Source organism: Primulina eburnea, chromosome 4, assembly GCF_022965805.1.
Source record: "Primulina eburnea isolate SZY01 chromosome 4, ASM2296580v1, whole genome shotgun sequence".
Classification (NCBI taxonomy): Eukaryota; Viridiplantae; Streptophyta; class Magnoliopsida; order Lamiales; family Gesneriaceae; genus Primulina; species Primulina eburnea.
Genome location: NC_133104.1, coordinates 6,086,352 through 6,093,381, shown reverse-complemented (window position 1 = coordinate 6,093,381; position 7,030 = coordinate 6,086,352). Strand labels below are relative to the sequence as shown.

General features: G+C 31.7%; 1 long non-coding RNA gene across 1 annotated transcript; it reads left to right on the top strand.

Annotated features, from left to right (window-relative positions):
• The first annotated feature begins 4,660 nt into the window (after window positions 1–4,660).
• Window positions 4,661–5,483, top strand: LOC140829736 (uncharacterized). Its single transcript, XR_012117504.1, has 2 exons — window positions 4,661–4,810; window positions 4,993–5,483. It is a non-coding gene; the product is annotated as an uncharacterized lncRNA (long non-coding RNA).
• The last annotated feature ends 1,547 nt before the right edge of the window (window positions 5,484–7,030 follow it).

Genomic DNA, 7,030 nt, shown 5'->3' with positions numbered 1-7,030 from the left:
TAAAATCCACATTATGGACCAAGTTGTGACAGTCATTTATACATATACACACAATTTCAAATCACTTTCCTCCATCAAATTCAAAAATTTGAAATACACACAAGGGCCAAAACTTAACAGCCATTGTTCACAATTATCACCTTTTTAATTGTCATTTTGACTCATATGAACCAGCAATGCAATTGTCGCTTTGTGGAAGATAAATGACATTGAAAAAGGAAGTAGTGGACTTGAATCTGATGGCCTTTCAGCTGTCCCTGTACCCTATAAATACCCTCCACCAAGCACAAAGAAAGCACACCATATAGGCCACAGTCCAGAAGTCTTTTTCATTTCTACGGAGCTCCGAATCCAATCTCCACCGTTCCAAATATGTTATCTTATATATTGAATACATATCCAAATTCAGTCAAATCTAATGCTTCAGTTTTTGTATTTGACCTCCGCAAGAAAACTGCTCACCATTCACGATTTAATTCACTTAATTTTGAAAGTGTTGTACGAACTTAAGCTCGATCCAACAATTCAATTAGACAAAAACATCTCTGCAAAGTGACTGAATTTGTGGTGACGAAATTCCAGCTTGTTCCTCCGAATTTTGGAGCATAATTTTTGTGAATGAGTTTCGTTTTTGTATATATAAAATTTAGCACTCTTATTTTTTGTAAGTAAGCTGTTTGTTTTAAAAAAATATGTATATGTTTTAAATCGATTGATCGTGATATGGCATCTCTCTTCGACCCTTACTTCGAACAGTTTATTGATTTATGTTATCGAACCTTTGAATTGTTTTAATATCAAACTGTTGTTTGGTTATGATATTCTTGAAAAGTTCGATTAAGGATATATGTACTTGTTCATTGAAAGTATGAATAAGTTTCCAACACTGTTGCGAATTGATTTGAAATGGTAGAACATATATTTTTTAAAAATGTTTATAGCCCTGACATGGTGGGTAAAAATAAACGTTACATGGCCTTGATACGTTTGGTGGGTAAGAATAACCATTATACGGCCCTAATGCAGTGGGTAATAATAATTGTTCAAACCATGGAATACGAAAAGAGTTTCAGTGCTATATATGTTATATGTATTATTTTGGTACTATGTTTCGCATTCTGCTTATTCCTTCTCCCAACACTTGTTGCGACATGTTCCTTCGACACAACACTTTTGAGTGTTCATGATTATATATATGTATATTATGTTGTTCTGTATTCGATCGACCTCCAATTGCCGAGTATTTTACAAAATACTCATCATTTACTCTCCATCCCTAGATGAGAATGAGGAACAAGTTAAATAATAAGAACAAGATCACTTTTCGAGATGGTGATGAAACCTCATCAAAGAAGAAAAAGAATATTGTTTTACTTTATCTATTATTCATCATTGTATGTTTCAGTATTTTTGTTGATTTCAATCGATTGTAAAGACGATTATCTGTTTTATGAAATATACTGGTATTGGTTATTTGATTTACTACGAGACTTGTTGTTTTACGATTACGTAATTGTGAAATAACGTCGGATGTCTCTCTATATATCCTGGTTTTGGGACGTGATGTTATTGACTCAATACCACTTATGAAATCGATTGTTCGTCTGCTCTCCAACAAAGGCAGTTTATGATTTCCAATATTATCTAACCTCTAAATAAACAACTGGAAAAAAAAAAAAAAAAACAAAATTCAAAGGTCAATCTTACCATTCTAACGACCTTTTCATACTTATTTTCAACCATAAACGAAGAATTACTTGCTAGCAGGAAATAGTGCTGGCGGAAGATAGCTAGGTTAACTATTGATTCAAATGTGCCATTAATTATATTTAATTTGTAATACATGCATTAGTTATTACGTCATATATTTATCCTACAAGCGGATCAGAACATGACCTAACGCAAAGTTCCATTTCTTGACCTCACTCTTGATCAGAAGGTTGTTTTGTCTTACATTTGGAGAAGCATTTACCGTATATTCTATATCATAAAATGTACTGAAATATTAAAAAAGAATGTACTGAATTATATATATGTATCACATACTTACATTCAAGCATAATCACGAGTGATTATAAACATGTTCGTATTGGGAAAGAAAATTCACATATAATTAGAAAAAAAAGACTGAGTAATAACATAACATATCAGAAGTATAATATAAGTTCTTCGGTAATGATGTGACATAATCATAATTTTATAATATATGACGTTTTGTTATTAAGATCAGAAATCATGTCAATATTTCGTTGAAAATTGAATTAAATGTACAAAAAATAAACTAAGATCAAATTTTGACCAATTCAGGACAGGGTTTTATCCTTTTTTGATATATCATATGCTAAACCTTAGAGTTGATGATTTTAAGGCATATACAATTCTCCATCATTAATACTATGAGTAGGTCTCTTGTGAGACGGTCTCACGAATCTTTATCTGTGAGACGAGTCAATCCTACCAATATTCACAATAAAAAGTAATATTCTTAATTAGCATAAAAATACTAATATATTTTCATGGATTACTCAAATAAAAGATTCGTCTCACAAAATACGACCCGTGAGACTGTCTCACACAAGTTTTTTTCTAATACTAAACGATCATGTAAAACGAAATGAAATCTGAATTTTTGACTTTACACGTCCAATATCAGTAGTTGTGAGTTGTGACTCGAGAATCTTCTCAGGTGTTGATCTTTATTAATGTTGAATACTATAGATATACTGTTCGGGAATTTGAGTGGCCCATTAATTACAAACAAACATGCATATATAAAAGAATATGTAGCTAGAGTAGGTAGGTGATACATGATTATAGAAAGAAAATAACCTAAATTATCAATTTTTAGTCATAATTACTTGTCTAGTGGCTATCAAAATGTCACCTACATCTCTGCTTAATATAATCCGTTCATCAACTTGACGTACCGGAATTTTCTTGTCAATCAAAATTTGAAGCATATACGAACATTACCGAGTGTGCTTATACCATCAATTTAATCATGATCTTTTTCGAAAAAAGAAATAAAGTTGGGTCCGGAAAAGTTTTATTAAACAAAATAAGAGAAAATTTAAGGGGGTTTTACCATGAAGAACATCAATACGTTAGACAGAAATAGTAGAAGTAAAAATCCATATGGTGGAAGCTATTCAATTCCCAGAAAATATGTATGTGAAATGCGGATCTTGGTTCTTCTCTGTTTGTTGTTCCTATCTCGTTAAAAAGTTGTTGATGCAATTTGTTGATCCAGATAAAATGTTGAAAATAACATTATTTATTCCAAAGAAAAAACTCAAAAAAATAAAATAAAAACTAAATCAAAACAGCTAACCTGGTGGAAAATTTGATGGCAAATTAAACGACGTATAGTGGTTGACGATATCATTGGGGCATCACGTAGAGTTAAATGAAATGGATTTACCTGCTAATTGAGCTAATTAAAGTATAGCAACTTCAGAGAGGAACTTGCAGCATCATATTTAGTTCTAGTGTTGACGTCACATCAGAAAAATGATGTATGTCACCAAATTTGTTTGTGCTCCCTCAATTATTGCTGAAGTGTTTGATGGAACGTCAGTACTTCAGTGAAAAATGACTAAAATTGAAAAGATATACACATTAGTAGAAAAAGAACGTGAATGGAGTGCATGACAAAAAAATATAATTTCTTCTATTTTTCCCAAAAAATATCATTAAAGGAACCCTAAAAAGTTCTCTTCTATAACATTTATGGAATATAACCTATCAAAAATTACCAACTCCACCAAATTTACATGCTAAAAAACTCATTATATCAAAATCTAATATTTTGGCCGAAATAACCCTTTTCTGTTAATGAGATAATTACCGGAATGAACATAGGAGCGGATAATTTAGGAATGTATATTATATATATTTGGTGAAATATTGATAAAAAAAATTCTTTAAAAAAAATATCGATCACAAAATAAGAAGAGTCAATTATTGGGAGTTACCTTAGGCTTGGTTGATGAAAGTTGCTCAATCAGCTAGTTAATTTGTTTTTTTCTATTTTAAGTGATCTTTTTTTTTCCTTTTTCTCTTTATATATCTTGTTCCAACTCTAAATACCATGTTGCTTTAGTTTTCTAACATTTAATTGATCCAATGGGTAATTATTGCATGAACTAGGTGGACTGGGTTTTGATTAAAACTATTTTATTCTATAGAATAAAAATGTTTATATCGTCCATCTCTTTCTAATTATATTTCAGCATTATAGAATTACATCATTATTGGTGCCAAAACCAATAACTATTACACTTGGGAAAAAAACTATTTTAACTAATTTTTCCTATTTGGTGCACTAACTTAATTTGATTTTTTCGCTTTCGGTCCTAATTCGTCGGAATGTTGACGTAGCATCAGAAAATATTGATGTGTCATCAGAAATTGCTAACGTTTATGATTTCACATCAGCAGTTGGATCAATTAAAATAGTAAAAAATTAAAAGTGACTATATCAAACCCAAGAATTTGACAAATCAATAGACCACAAAAAGTATTTCCCTATTACACTATCAAGATATTCTTATAGGCACTAATAAATATAGATCAAGATATATATCTTAATTCTTACATAATAATGCCATGTTGGCTCATATGCAGAAAGTAATTTGAGTGCAAGCTCCACTAAGTAAATTTTTGTTTCTCTAGTGTTTTTACCATCGTCTGCTACTATATATATCTGTAACACAGAAACTAATGTTCACTGTGAATTTTTTGGAGTTAATTTCCTTACATCCAGAAGTAATATAAGATCGAATACCTAACAACCGAAAGATAAATATCGGTACTTCTTGAATCATATGTATATCTGTAAAGCTGATCTTTTTTTCTTATCTAAGATATGTATTTATATCTATGTAATTTCACGATTTTTTTTTCTTGACAAGGAATTAAAATATATCAATTAATGGTGTTTAGTTCCACATGATCTGATATATTCCTCTGATTACTCCTTTTCCTTGGCAGGTTCTTCTTAATCATGAAGTTGGTGATTTCTCTCCTCCTTGCTTGTGCACTCATACTTGCAAGTTTCCAAGCTCATGCGGCTAAAATTATGCCTCCTATCAAGAATCGTCACCTTCTAAGTCAGGGAAGTGATGGAAACGATGTTGTTTCTGTGTCACGTGACGAAGGAACATTTGGTGGCCAGGACAACACTCATCATAGCTATGGTGGTGCAGATAAACCAGCCTTTCACCATTAAGGACCATATGTTTTCTGTATGTCTTTCACGATATATATATATAGGGGTGTTTGTGTCTAATTTAACTATATAGTGTGCTTGCATGTTAGATATATAATACCAATGTGTCTAGTACGTTGGTGATTCTCGTCTTCATATCGCTGTAAAATTCGCCCCGATCTAATAAATCGTGACATGGGTACTTTATAACATGTAAGACATATACAGAGGTTTGCTTGAGTTCATAATATAGAGAGCCAACTGATCGTATATATATACGCAGTATGTTCTACATGGTTTCTTGATTTGAACTTACTTGCTATGGTTGATGAACTATATTGTGGCATCTCTTGCTTAGACCCGGTTTCTTTGCGATTTTTGTCCATTACGTTATAAATTTTTAGTTTTGACAACATAAAATCAAAATTCCGAACAGACAAATATATAAAGATTATGATTTCCCTAATATGTAATATTTATATTACTGTAATACATTATATTTTGAAGTCTCCAACCAATTCCTAGTAGTTCCTCATGCCAGCAACCAATATATTTTTAGGGCAAATCTTTCGACTCCGAGTTTGTTTATGTAGCTTTTTCAGGTCGTTCCTTGTTTTGCGATATCATTTCTGTATAAGAACGTTGAAGTATGCATACGCTTTTGTACGTAGAAATTGTTAGATTAATAATTTGCCTTGATAGAATAAATCCACCTGATCTTTATGTTGGATTATCGAGAATCGATAACTGAAAAACAATAACACGAAGTGCACATAAATCCATTATCTTGAGAAATCTGAAGTAGTATGGAACTTCCAAACAGCCCTTTAGAGAAATATGTAGAATAAGAGTAGGTCTCTTGTGAGACGGTCTCACGAATTTTTATTGTGAGAAGGGTCAACCCTACCGATATTCACAATAAAACTAAAAGTAATATTCTTAGCATAAAAAGTAATATCTTTTTATGGATGAGCCAAATAAAATATCCGTCTCACAAAATACGACCCGTGAAACCGTCTTGCACAAGTTTTTGCCGTAGAATAAATACAGTTTTCTACCGTATTTTGGTGTGTAGAGCATGGCGCTCCACGTTTAAGGACTATAACCCTAATTGTAATAAAATTAGTGTCATTTATTTTCAATTTGGTCCCTCGATAAATTTAAAATCTCTTAATGGTATCTACACATTTTAATCCATGACAAGATAATGATATCCTTTTAATCCAAAAATTCAAACCTTAATAGATCAATTTAATTAGATATATATTCACATTTAATTTTGAATATGCAAGTCCAAAAATTATCCTAACAGAAATCCTATTCCGAAAGATGTTTAATATTCAATGCCATTGTTGGCAATTAGGATGGCCATAGAACATGCAAGGAAAACCTGGCAAATCTGCTAATTTTTATACTAGGAAATTGCATCCATGCTCCTCCTCCAGATTGTGTCAAACTAAAAGTTGATGTTGTTAACGAAAAATTCTACCCGAGAAGTTCTGAGCATGTTTCACCGTGTACGGTCGTGCATGGTGTACGTTGCATGCGCTGAGCATAAACCGATTATTGCGAGCTTATATTGATCCGATGCGAGCTGCCATTAACCAGTGATGTCTGTTTTCGATCCATGCCTGAGGATATGCATGAGCTGCAACTAAGGATATGATTTTTATCTGAGTTAATAACTAGAATTAAAATTAATGGTATGTTTTTTTTTTTTTTTTTGAGTTTATGATCGGAGTATAATTTAGAGATTCATGTAGTGTTCTTAATATGCTAGCTACCTTTTGTGTTTAAGAGGGAGTATCATATTTTGTCACA